Raw genomic sequence first — 12,460 nt, 5'->3', positions numbered from 1 at the left:
ACTTAGCTAGTTTGTTGATCTCTCACCCCAATTTCATCATATCATAAATAGTATATCATCATAGTATAATCCGCATATATGGGCTTGAAACAGTATGAAAATTCAACAATATCATCATAATTATCTTCTAGTCTTGTCGTGCATATATATCATCATAATCATCCTTTGGCCTTCTCTGGCATATATCATCATAATCATCCTCCGTCTTTTCCAGGTATATATCACCATAATCATCCTCTATCCTTGTCAGGTAATATCTAAATTTTCAAAATTATTTATCAAGCAATATCTAAATCAAACTAGGATAAGGTATCTAAATTCACTTTTAGATGTTAAATAGGCCACTACTAGTCCTAGCATAGCAATTTCTCCTTAAATAGAGAAACTAGATCAATTTTACCTATGATAAGGCTATTTAAGTAAGTTTCATCCTAAAATAAAGTGTCCAAATAAATCTATTCAATAATTGAGTAACTAAGGTATTTGCATCCTAACAAGAGCCTGCAAAGTGAATTTTATCTAAGATGGGAATAACTAAGCTAATCATGCCTAAAATAATAGTCAAAATAGCCTTAATGATCCAAATAATCCCAAGTATTTTATTTTATCACATCAACATCTAAAACCCATCCCAAATCTAACATAATATCATAAACATACTATGAATTAGCTCAATCTAACAAGAGGGTAAAACCTAGCCTACTTGGATGTTGAAAAAAGCTTACAAGATCCACTAAATCATTACTTTTCCCTTTATATAAGCTTTCATAAGATCCCAAGCTATCAAAATCATATTCAACTCATTAATAAGAGAATAATGATACCCATATTGCACTATTGTGCTTCGAGTCCAAAAGTTATATCAAAACCCTATATGGGTCCAGCTCACAAACCCAACCTTTTTATATGCCCAAGGAATCATTACCCAAAAAATGGGTGAAATCAAAGCTAAGTTGGGGCTAAAATCAAGCCCTTAAGGCTTCAGAGTGTTTTGAACAAGAAATCAATAAAATCTACCAAGAAAAGGGTAAGTTATTACCTTAAATTGGTAGATAATCACATAATCAATTGTTACACAAGCTCCCAAAATCACCAATATTAATCTATCTCTCTATTTAGGTTCTTAGTATGAAGATGTTGGGTGAAGAATGAGCAAAATCAGGCTAAAATGACCTATTTATACCTATCCCAAGTACTCGGGTCTCACAATCGCGACCAGACTTTCACAATTGTGGTATATTTGTTTTGAACTAGTGAATCATAATCGTGCTATGCAACTACGATCATGCCACCTAAGTCTTACCAAGGGTCTTGCGATCGTGACCCTTGGCTTGCGATTGCAATACATCAGATAACAGCAGTTGACTTGGTATTTTCTAAGTCTCTGCCAAGCCCTCGGGATACATTTAAAATACCGTATATGCAAATAGACTATGTAACTATACGAAATTCAATATTTCTAACTTAATGGCAAGATTGTTTTGATAAAATATGGGTCCCACACCCATATGCCATTTTCTTTACTTTTCAAACAATAAAATGAGCTCAGGTGCCTTGGGACCCAAAACAAGAGTCCTTATAGCCTAAAATAAACATTTCAAAGCTTTTAGAATATTTAAAAATTGCATTCAAGTTTGTTTGACCAAAGTTTTCACTCGACGCCCATTTGAAACTAGCGAAGACTTTAGAACAGGGAATTTTCTCTATAAAACAAATGAACTTCCCGATAATTATACTTTCTATTCCAATAAGTCATAAATAACTTGGGTCAGCTATAGAGGATATCTGATGGAAAAAATAAGAAAAAGTAAAGAAAATGATATAAAGGGTCTTTACAATATCCACTACTAAAGGAACTTTTGTCTGTGAAAGTTAAGGATTAGGATATACAAAAGTCTCGAATAGGTGAGGATACTGGTTCTGTATATTACTCTTGATATCCCAAGTATCCTCCTCTACTAGGCAGTTCCAAAACACCCTAAACCTTGGCCCTTGCAAAATTTCTTGAGTTTTGGACATTCCGGACAAGGTTCGATTTGATCATACAACTCGTATGTTATGGTACATCTTGATGTACTCTCTCTCATATTTTATTAAGTGTATTTATGTTGGGCTCTATCTAAAATACAACTAAGTATCATACTAGTCGTATGGTAGGATACGAGGTGTATGATGTCAAGTAGTATGATGGCCAAAGATTGGTTTAGTTGAATCTCTCCAAGGTACGGCTTATGGGTACTTTTTGTACCCTAAGGTATGATTTAGACCCAATTGGTCATATTATGGTTAGTATAGGGGACCTAGGTGAGGTCTAGTGTATAATTATGGGTGCCATCATACCCCAGGGTATGGTTTAGGGGGGGTACCCTCCTATGGTAGGTTTTTAGCTTTAAAGTTGAGGGTCGTCTGTACATTTCCCATCCTAAAACTCTTATTTCACCACATTATATATCATGTTTTGGCCTCTCATAATACTCATTGGAATATTAAAACATTACAAATACTCTCTAAAACCCACTCTTGAAGATTGGAGGCTAGGGTTTCTACAAGTGTTCTTCAAAGGGCTCAAGAGTCAAGTTTTCTTCCACGAATCTTCTTGTATAAAGTATGTACTCCTCCCTCATTGTTATTTCCAACAAAATGAATATTTTAATGTATTTTAAACATTGATTGTAAATAATAAATTATGGTTTTGAAAACCAATATTAAGGGTTCTGATGCATATTGATGAGTATTGTTTACTCTTGGTTCAAACTATGTTTTCACATATTTTTGGTTATGGTTTGCATATGTGGGTGCTTGTTGATTGTGTTTTAATAAATGGGTCATGGATAACCCTAAACTTGATGGTTTATGCTTTTGTTTTCGTCTTGGTAAAGGTATGCCCTCAACATGTTTGATAAAATACCTTTGATAATGTTTTTACTATATTGTTGGTCTTTCATTAAAAATATTGCATGGTATGATTTGGTAATGCAAACCTAAATTGGTTTGGATGGTTTTGAATGGTATAAATTGGCTTAAATGGTTTTGAATGATAAGAATGGTTTGGAATGGTTAAATGGTAAGGCCTTGGTGGCTATGAAATTATTTTGTATGAAAACCTTATGGGGTACATGGGAATCCCCCAAGTGAATGAGATGATGAAATTGGTTTGAATGATGAATGACTTGTGGGGTACATGGTAATCCCCCTAGAAAAATGTAATAATAAAATACTTGTGGGGTACATGGGAATCCCCTAAGGTTAGCTAAAGATATTTCTTGTAAGCTATAGTCGGTATGATGATACAACTTAAAATAGCCTCGATTAATAAAAATAAAATTAGTGGCTTGATTGTGTAGAAATGGTTTTAATTTGGCATTAATGGAGGGGTTTGATAGCTATCCGTAAAGGTGGGAGTCCAGTGGATGAACACTGGAAAATCATGTTTTCCAACATGAGGATTGGTCATGTCTACCATCTATGAAAATTATGGTGTACACGAGAATCCCCTAAGTACATTTGTATATATGTATCATAGAGAGCAAAGGTTACTCGAGAATCCCCTACTCCTATGGTATCTCCGATTCATGCAGCTACACACATCATGGCCTATTTAAGGAGTTACACTGGACCCATATAATTGTAGGTGGATTATGAAGATTAATCTATTATTACCCAGGTTAATGGTTTTAAAGGCATGCTAAACCTGATTCCCTTTCTCAACATAGATTATATCTATATCTATCTATCTATCTATCTATCTATCACTCTATATATATGTATGGTTGTGAATGCATATGATTGGTTTACTTGGTTTTAAAGATTGGCATTATTTTATCCTTTTTCTGAGTGCATGCTACCATTTACCCACTAATCCGTCTTTGGGCGGCTGTGTCCCCACTCAATGTAGGAACCAAACATACTACTCCCCTTGCTCATTGACCGAATTCGGGGATAGTTGGTTTTGGATTGAAGTGGTGATCTTCCATAGTTCGAAAGGCATCTATTTCATGTCATGGATCTCTTTATATACTTTTGTCTTTTCATAGACTTAGTTTTTGGCTATAGTCGGGGCATGTCCCGACTAGATACTCTTTGGTTTGGTTTAGAGGCTTTGTATGGACAACTGTGGACTTAGGTATGGAATGGTTATGATTTATATATTTTATACATTGGGTTTTTTTATGGTTTGCTTGGTTGGTTATTAGATAGAGTGACTTGGTTAGGTTGGTCTTGGATATAGACTTATCCCAAAGTCATCACATTGTTGAATGAGTTATCGTGTTATATGTTCAAAATTCATCCAATATTGGGTATATATTAGTTGGTTGGATTGGGTATCGAGGGTGGTCTCCGATCCTGATTTGACTTGAGATGCCTATTACAACAAGGACCCAGTTCAGGTCGTGTCAATTTCTTCCACTGAACCTTAACTATAGGAATATCCCTAGTGTGCGGTCGGCTAACATCACTAGACAAAATTAGTATAGGATTATCCATGAAGGTCAATCACTCGTCTAACTAGACTGAGTTCCATCTAACCACATGAGATGGATCAAGAATGTATCGCTGCAACATGGAAAACAGAAAACTAGATGAACAATAGCTAAATTTAGAGGTAGATCTAACTCATAAGCCACCTCACCAACTATACGAAGAATCTCAAAACATCCAATATATCTAGGGCTGCGCATACACCTCCTTCCAAACCTCATCACACCCTTCATGGAAATACTCAGAGAAATACTCTATCTCCAACTCCAAATCTCAAGGCACGAAGTCTATGATCTGCATAGGCCTTCTGCCTACTCTGGGCTACTCTCCACCTATCTTAAATCACCCTGAATCTATCCAACGACTCTTGAAGAAAATCAGTACCACGGGGTCAAATCTTAGATGTCACAAACTATCCAATCAGAGAACAACATCTCCTACAATACAAAGCCTCAAAAGGCTCTATCTCAGTACTCGAATGATAAATACTATTATAAGTGAACTCTTCCAAGTCTAAGTGATCCTCCCACTGGCCTCCAAAATCTATAACACAGGCTTAGAGAATATCTTCAAGTACCTGAATAGTCCTCTCGGACAGGCCGTTGGTGTGTGGATGGAAGGCTATACAAAGATCCACCTAAGTACCCAACTCCTCCTGAAAAGCTCTCCAAAAGATACAAGTGAACATAAAACCTCGATCCAAAATAATAAATATTGGTATATAGAAATGGACTGCCTCACACACATAGATGTAAGCTAACCTCTCGACACTGAAGAACATCTAAATAGGAAAGAAATATGCTGACTTGGTCAATCAAACCATGATGACACAAATACCATCAGAACAATGGGGAGTATGAGGTAAATCACTAACAAAATTGATGGTAATCCGCTCTTATTTCCACTCACGAATGGGCAATCTCTGAATTAAACTACCTAATCGTTGATGCTCAGCCTTACCTGGTAACAACAAAGGCAACAAACTATAAAATTTTCCACATCACTACTCATGCCGATCCACCTATAATGCTATCTCAAATCTCTATACATCCTAGATGTGCTCGAATGAATAAAAGATCTAGAGCTATTATCCTCATGTAGAATAAACTGAAAAAATCCATTAATCCGTGGAACACAAATGCAGCCATCAAACCACAAAACACCCTCAGAATTTGTGGTGTTTCTCTTGGACTAACCACCGAACAGCTGATCATAAAGAAAGCAAAATTTACTATCCTCAAACTAATGATATTGAATCTGCTCAAAGCATGGATACCTCTCCTCAACACTAGAAATAATCCTCTTATGGTCTAAAATATCAAGGAGAACCATCAAGTTTGCTAAGGAATGAAAGTCTCATGCCAACGACCTCTGTGAAACTAAAATACATGTCAGGCTATACATATTCACTGCCTTCTGACTCAAGACATCTACTACCATATTCACTTTACCCAAATGATACAAGATGGAAATATCATAATCTTTAAGCAACTCCATCCATCTAGGTTGTCTGGCATCTAGCTCTCTCTGGGTCATAAGATGCAGAAGACTTTGGTGATTGATGAAAATCTCATAATACACACCATAAAATAATTCCTCCAAATCTTAAGCACAGAAAATACCATTGGAAACACAAAATCATGAATAGGGTAGTTGCACTCATAAACCTTAAGATATCTCAAAAGCATAAGCAACAACATAACACTGTTGCATCAAAACATAGACTAATCCAACACCAGAAACATCACAATAAATGGTGAATACCTCACCCCCAATAGGAAGAACTAGAATAGGAACTGAAGTAAGAAAATCCTGAGTTTTCCAAAGCTTGACTCACACTCTTGGACCATTGAAAAGGAACCTCCTTGTGAGTCAATCTAGTTATAGGCATTAACAAGGAACCTCCTTGTGAGTCAATCTATAATAATTGGCCAAGCCAACAAAGCTATGAACCTCAGTCGGAGATGTAGATCTAGCCCAATCATAAGTATCCTCAATTTTAGCTGGGTTTACAATAATACCAACCTTAGATACCATATTCCCAAGGAATGTCACCAACTCAAGCCAAAACTCACACTTAGAGAAATTGGCAAAAATTACATGATGTCCCAAAGTACAGAGCATGATTCTCAAATATTACTCATTCTCCTTTCTACTCCTTGAATACACAAGGATGTCGTCGACGAACTATCACGACCTAAATTTTGATAAAATATGTGAAATATGTATTTTTTTGTAATTTAACTATTTTACCCCTCCCCATAGTAGCATTATGGTATTTTTAAGGTATGGGGATAATTGGAGTAGTTGCCAATGCATTTTGGTGTCATTTATGAGATATTGTGATTTTTTATGGCTTCAAGAGCCTTATTATGGACTTTTGTAGTCATATTTTGATCCATTCAATGGATGCCAATAGATCCAAAACATCAATTTTAGGGTAGTAACATATTTGGTCTAGTTTTACAGCTTTAAAATCACATTTTGACCCATGATTTGGAAAATTATGATTATGGGTTTCGTCAACTTTTTGAAAACAACATCTTTTAAAAAATTTGATATTGTAATTGATTCTAGAGCATCAATTTGATAGGGTGTCATAGTTTGCTTGTAATCACAGGATTCCGAACAAATCTTGAGGGGCCCATAGTGACTTAGAATGATCCAAAATACCCAGCTGGTGCACCAGATGGGGTATCATAGTTTATTTGCATTCACAAGACTTTGGACAAATCTTGAGGGGCCCACAGTGACTTAGAATAATCCAAAATCCCCAGTTATGCACCAGCTATCTAGTGCACCCACGATCACAAAATGGTGTCACAATCATGATAGGGCCAGTAGTTAGGATGTTGTGATATCGACTCGTGCATGCAATCATGATACACTGATAGATGAGATACCATGATCATAACTCATGATCTGCGATCAGGGGTACTGAGTATAAATACCTATGTTTCATTAGTTTTCAATATTTTTTAGCCTTGGAGCTCAAGGTTTCATGATTTTGAGCAACTTTCCCTATTTATAAGCTTGTGTAAACTCCATTACACTTATTTCAAATAATTTCTTCCACCATTAACATAGATACTTGTTTTAATTTGAATTTAAAAATGGAAATTGAGAATTTTGGCCCCAAAGGCCCTAAATTATATTTCTTCAAATTAAGCCCCAATTCAACACCTTTTCACTTGAATAATATTCCTAATTCCATAACACTGGTTTTTCCTCAATTTCAACTTCAAAACAACCTCAAATCTTGATTTTAAAATAGATTTTGAAGGTTTTCTCGATAAAGCTTTAAAATATTTTGTTTATTTAAACCTCATTTTAAACTCGTTTTTGCTTGGTTTTTCAGGTATAGACTCCTTAAAACACAAGGGACATAATTTTAAAATAAAGTTATGATTTTTCTCTTCTTTTTTGAAAATCCGTTCTGGAGGTTTATTTTGACCCTGACTTGAAACTAGGCAATATAAGTGTCATTGGCTTTCTTTTGATTCACAGATTCTATATTTTTACATTTTAGTTGATTTTGGATCCATTCGTGAGAAGTGGGGATTTGAGATCAAAGTGTAGTGGATAGATTACGACATTAGAGTTAAGTTATGGCTTAACTCTTTTAGACTGGATTGGGTAATTAATTTTGATACAAAATTCATATTAAGAGACGGGAACTAATCATGAATTTGGCTATCTTAATGTGTTGAGCCTGTGTAGAGGCTTATATGTGATATAATTATGGGTTTTGAGACATTATGTGATATGTATAACCATGTGGGGTCTTTTGTGATTTTGATAGCCTTTTACACATGTGAATAAATGTATCTTATTGATAAAAAAGCGTGTTGTGGTACCATTTGTGTATTGTGATGTATTCATACTTTATTTGTATATAAAAAATATGTAATTTCATGGATGGTTGGAAATAATGAGTGGATATTCGCTCACATGGTTGTGGAAATATATCATTATGGTGGGTTGTGGACATACATTATGTGGTCTGTTGTGAAAATACTCATTGTGATTGGTTGTGGGCATTTCATCCTTATATCATATTCATTCATAAAACATTGGTACCACTATGAAAGCACCTAAGAAATGGTGGCAACACCTTTTTAAAACCCTTTCCGAGGGATATGTCGAGGAGAAGATATTATGACATATTGTACAATCCTCCTTGAGGAAAGTGTTGAGGAGGAGATATGATATATGTATTGTATATGGGTTAATGAACACCCCACCCCCACGAGTCCTATATCACGATGCTTTTGCTTCTTAGGTGTATATAAAGATTGTGCGATAGTCTCGGAGGTTGTGCGACAACCTCGTGGATCATCATCATCATTATCATCATAATTTTCATGCTTATTGTCTTTATTTCATTATGTTTGTGATGTGATTGTATATGTTGTTTTGACTTGTTATCCATCTATTGTTCTATCTTGCCTTACTTGTACGAAATGTTCTCATATATGTTCTTCTCCTTTACTTTGCTTATACATAGTGTGATGGTAGACTTGTATTTCTTAATGGTGTATGTTGTATTATATATGGATATTATAAAACTAGCGATGTGGGCTGCCTTTGTGGGACATTTTCTTATTACTGGTGATGTGCCCTTAGTATGTATTTTGTATGTTTTTATCTACATTGTTCGGTCGGCCTATGATACCTACTGAGTACAAATGCAATATACTCATGCCTACTACGCCCTTTCAATGCAGGTCCTAGTTCGAGTGTGCCCCAACTTGGTCCATTCGAGTGACTATTGGAGCTTTCAAGGTAGTGGTTAGTTTCAGGCACCAGAGTTTACTCCTATCTTATCTAAATTATACTATGTATTTATTGTAATTCAGAGATAGAGTTGTATCCTATTTTGGTTTTCCTTGTATTAGATTCTAAATGTATAAGTAGTTCTTACACTATTGACACCAGGTTTTAGGAATGTATGGTATTTTGGTTTATTTCTTTCCATATTTGTGATATTATTGGGTTTGGCTTCATTCTAGAGGCCTCACCTTAGGGTTATTATTTTTTTCCTTTGTATTAGTTTGGTGATAGGCTTACTTCTCAAGGTTCACCGCGACAAGTTCCATTATGACCCTTGTTCTTAGGTCATGACAAATATGTATCGGAGTAGTGACAGTGCCCAAGAGCACATCCAAGTGTACGTGGTATACAAAGTAATATAGTGGCCTTTAAAAAATACAAATATTGATCCCACGGGGGCTTGTTCTAACAACTGTTTGATTTCAGTTCACAATTTAGATCAATCTAGTACAAGCGTAACCAAACAAGAGTCTTGAATATTCGTAAACTAAAGTAAAGTAAGCAATACATAAAATAAAAGACTTGAGATAATCAATAGAGTAAAGACAAGGGTTAAAGCACTTCAAACAATCATACTATGCTATTGAACTTCATTTGTTAACTCGCTTATATTGGTTGTTGATTCGTAGGGTTAATCGCATGATCATGGTCTCCCGACCTCTAATCATTTTACCTAACTTTAACATTACAACTACATCATTGAGTGAAGATATAATAATCCAATTAAGTGTTTAACGTTATCATCCTACCTATGAATCAAGTAAGGCTTCTAGGTACATCTTTGTCCTAGAAGCTAATTCAAATTCCTTATTTCATAAAAGAATAACAACCCTATTTTGCTCATCCCCACGTTTTATCTCCCTATTCCCTCTCCTGAGATCACAAGGTTGACAATATATGCATTCTATGGGTGATCAATCCTTAAAATAGTTAAAACAAAGATTAACAAGCAACCAAATATGATAAGTTAATTAAATGAAATCAATTCAAAACAATAGTCTTCATGTTCTTGGCTTTAACCCCGAAAAGGGAGCATTTAGCCACTGATCGACATATCCATAATCAAACCAGTTGAATGCATGTTATGATCTATTAAAAATCTAATTAAAGAATAATAAAACATAAAAGATGAGTTGTATAATCCTTCTTAATCTCCAAAGATGTTCAAAGGTGTTTCCAATGAGTACAAGGTTGTGTATTTACAAAAGGAGAAGTTGGCCAAGTAGGGAGTGGACTTTGTGTCACTACGGGGGCAAATTTGGACTGGTGGCCATGTCGTGAGGCCTAGATAGGTGGTGTGTAGGTTGCGACTATAATAGCCCAAACCTTCTTTAAGTCAAATCTAGTCTCCAGAAGAGTTAGTGATGACTTTCTAAATGATTAATGTTTAAATCAGATAGAATTTTCCTAATTTTGGCTTTTTATCATGTGAGAAATTGAATTAGCTTTCCAATGATACCAATTTTGTCCAAATCCGATATTGGAGTAAAACATTATGGACATTTTATAGAGAACTACTGGAACTGCCCAGAAGTGACAGTCAGGCTGACGGACCATCGAGCTACCGATGGACCATCGCCTAAGTCATCACGACTAAGGTAGTGAACCCGTCTTCTGTCCAAGTACGATGATCAGGACTGATAGTCCATCAAGATAGTGACGAACCATCGCCCAAACCATCACAGATGAGGCAGAAAGTTCAGGTTCTGGCCATGTACGATGGGATAGACCAACGGGCCATCAAGCCAGCGATGGACCGTCACCCAAACCGTCGCCACTTTCAATCAGCAATTTTAAGCCATTTTAAAAGGGTATTTGGGTCTTTTGCCACCCATTTTAACCCCTAATTATACCAAACTAGATCTCGTAACTTCATTATTCATCCACAACACCAAATTAGGGTTTCTTTCAAAGATCAATTCCCAGGAACGAAAAACCCTAGGTGTTTAATCCCAAGTCAAGAATTCAAGCTTTCCTCCCCCAACCTTCAAGAAATCATCCACCCATCTATGTATAGTGTAGATTCATGGGTTTCTTTCCCCCATGAAGCTCAAGAATGCCATTTTAAACTCATGAATTGTGATTTTCATGTGGTGAGTTGATTTTAATTATGTTGATGTGGTTGTATGAATCCTAAGTTGAAGTCTTTATGTACTTTTCATGAAATTATTCTAGTATGTGGGTTGGAAACTTTTAGATTGTGTTAATTAAAGTAACCATGATGTATGAACTAGTGTATATGCCTAAGCATAAGGTTGTGCCCAAGATAATGCCCAAGAGAATAACCATCAATGTGTTTGATAAAATGCCCAAGAGAATAAGAATCATGCTTTAGGGCTCAATTATGACCAAATTGATGAATACCCTTATGTTCAAAAGGACTTCCATGCTATTGTTATGCATTGAAATTGTTTGATGGATTGTTCATGAGATTAGCCCTATGAAATTATGACACATTTATATGCATTCCTATTTATGTACCAAACCATGATAATCAAGTGCCTCATGAAATTCCCCAATGATTGTATTATGGATTGTTGATTATGGTCGTGAGTCTAGGAAGTGTCATACCTTGTCAGTTTCATGCTATCGAGTCTTAGGGGTACTTGTACCCAAAAATTTAGTCTTGCACCTAGAGCCAGTGTCAGTTTTCAAGATACTCTCAGTCAAGCAATGTTCAGTAGAATTCAGTCAATCTCATGACTCAGGAAAACTCAGTAATCTCAATCAGTTATCATATCTAAGTATTATTCCATCTGTTAACGGAACTCAGTGAACTCAGTCCAGTCAGTTTAGTATAATTAATCCAGTGTCTAATCAAATGAGAGTAGGATTCAGCACCGAGTGAGCCCAAGGATGGGAACTCACCTGCAAGTGAAGGGTGTGATTCTTAGAAGCAATTGTTGCACTCCAGAACTATGTAGCCATCATAGGTTGGGATATCTAACCTGTTAGATGAGGGTTGATGAGATGACTTAACCTGTTAGATGAGGGTCCCACCATTCTTCATAGAGTACCTATTACATGAGGGATTACTCACAGCTTGTCCTTACCAATGGAACGGTATTGACAATCTTCCAATTAGTGTTATAGATTAGACCCCAACTCAATTATATTATCTCATTTGGGGCATGTCGGTTAGATGACT

This window comes from Capsicum annuum, chromosome 1 (genome assembly GCF_002878395.1).
Source record: "Capsicum annuum cultivar UCD-10X-F1 chromosome 1, UCD10Xv1.1, whole genome shotgun sequence".
Classification (NCBI taxonomy): Eukaryota; Viridiplantae; Streptophyta; class Magnoliopsida; order Solanales; family Solanaceae; genus Capsicum; species Capsicum annuum.
This window is presented reverse-complemented; position numbering follows the sequence as displayed.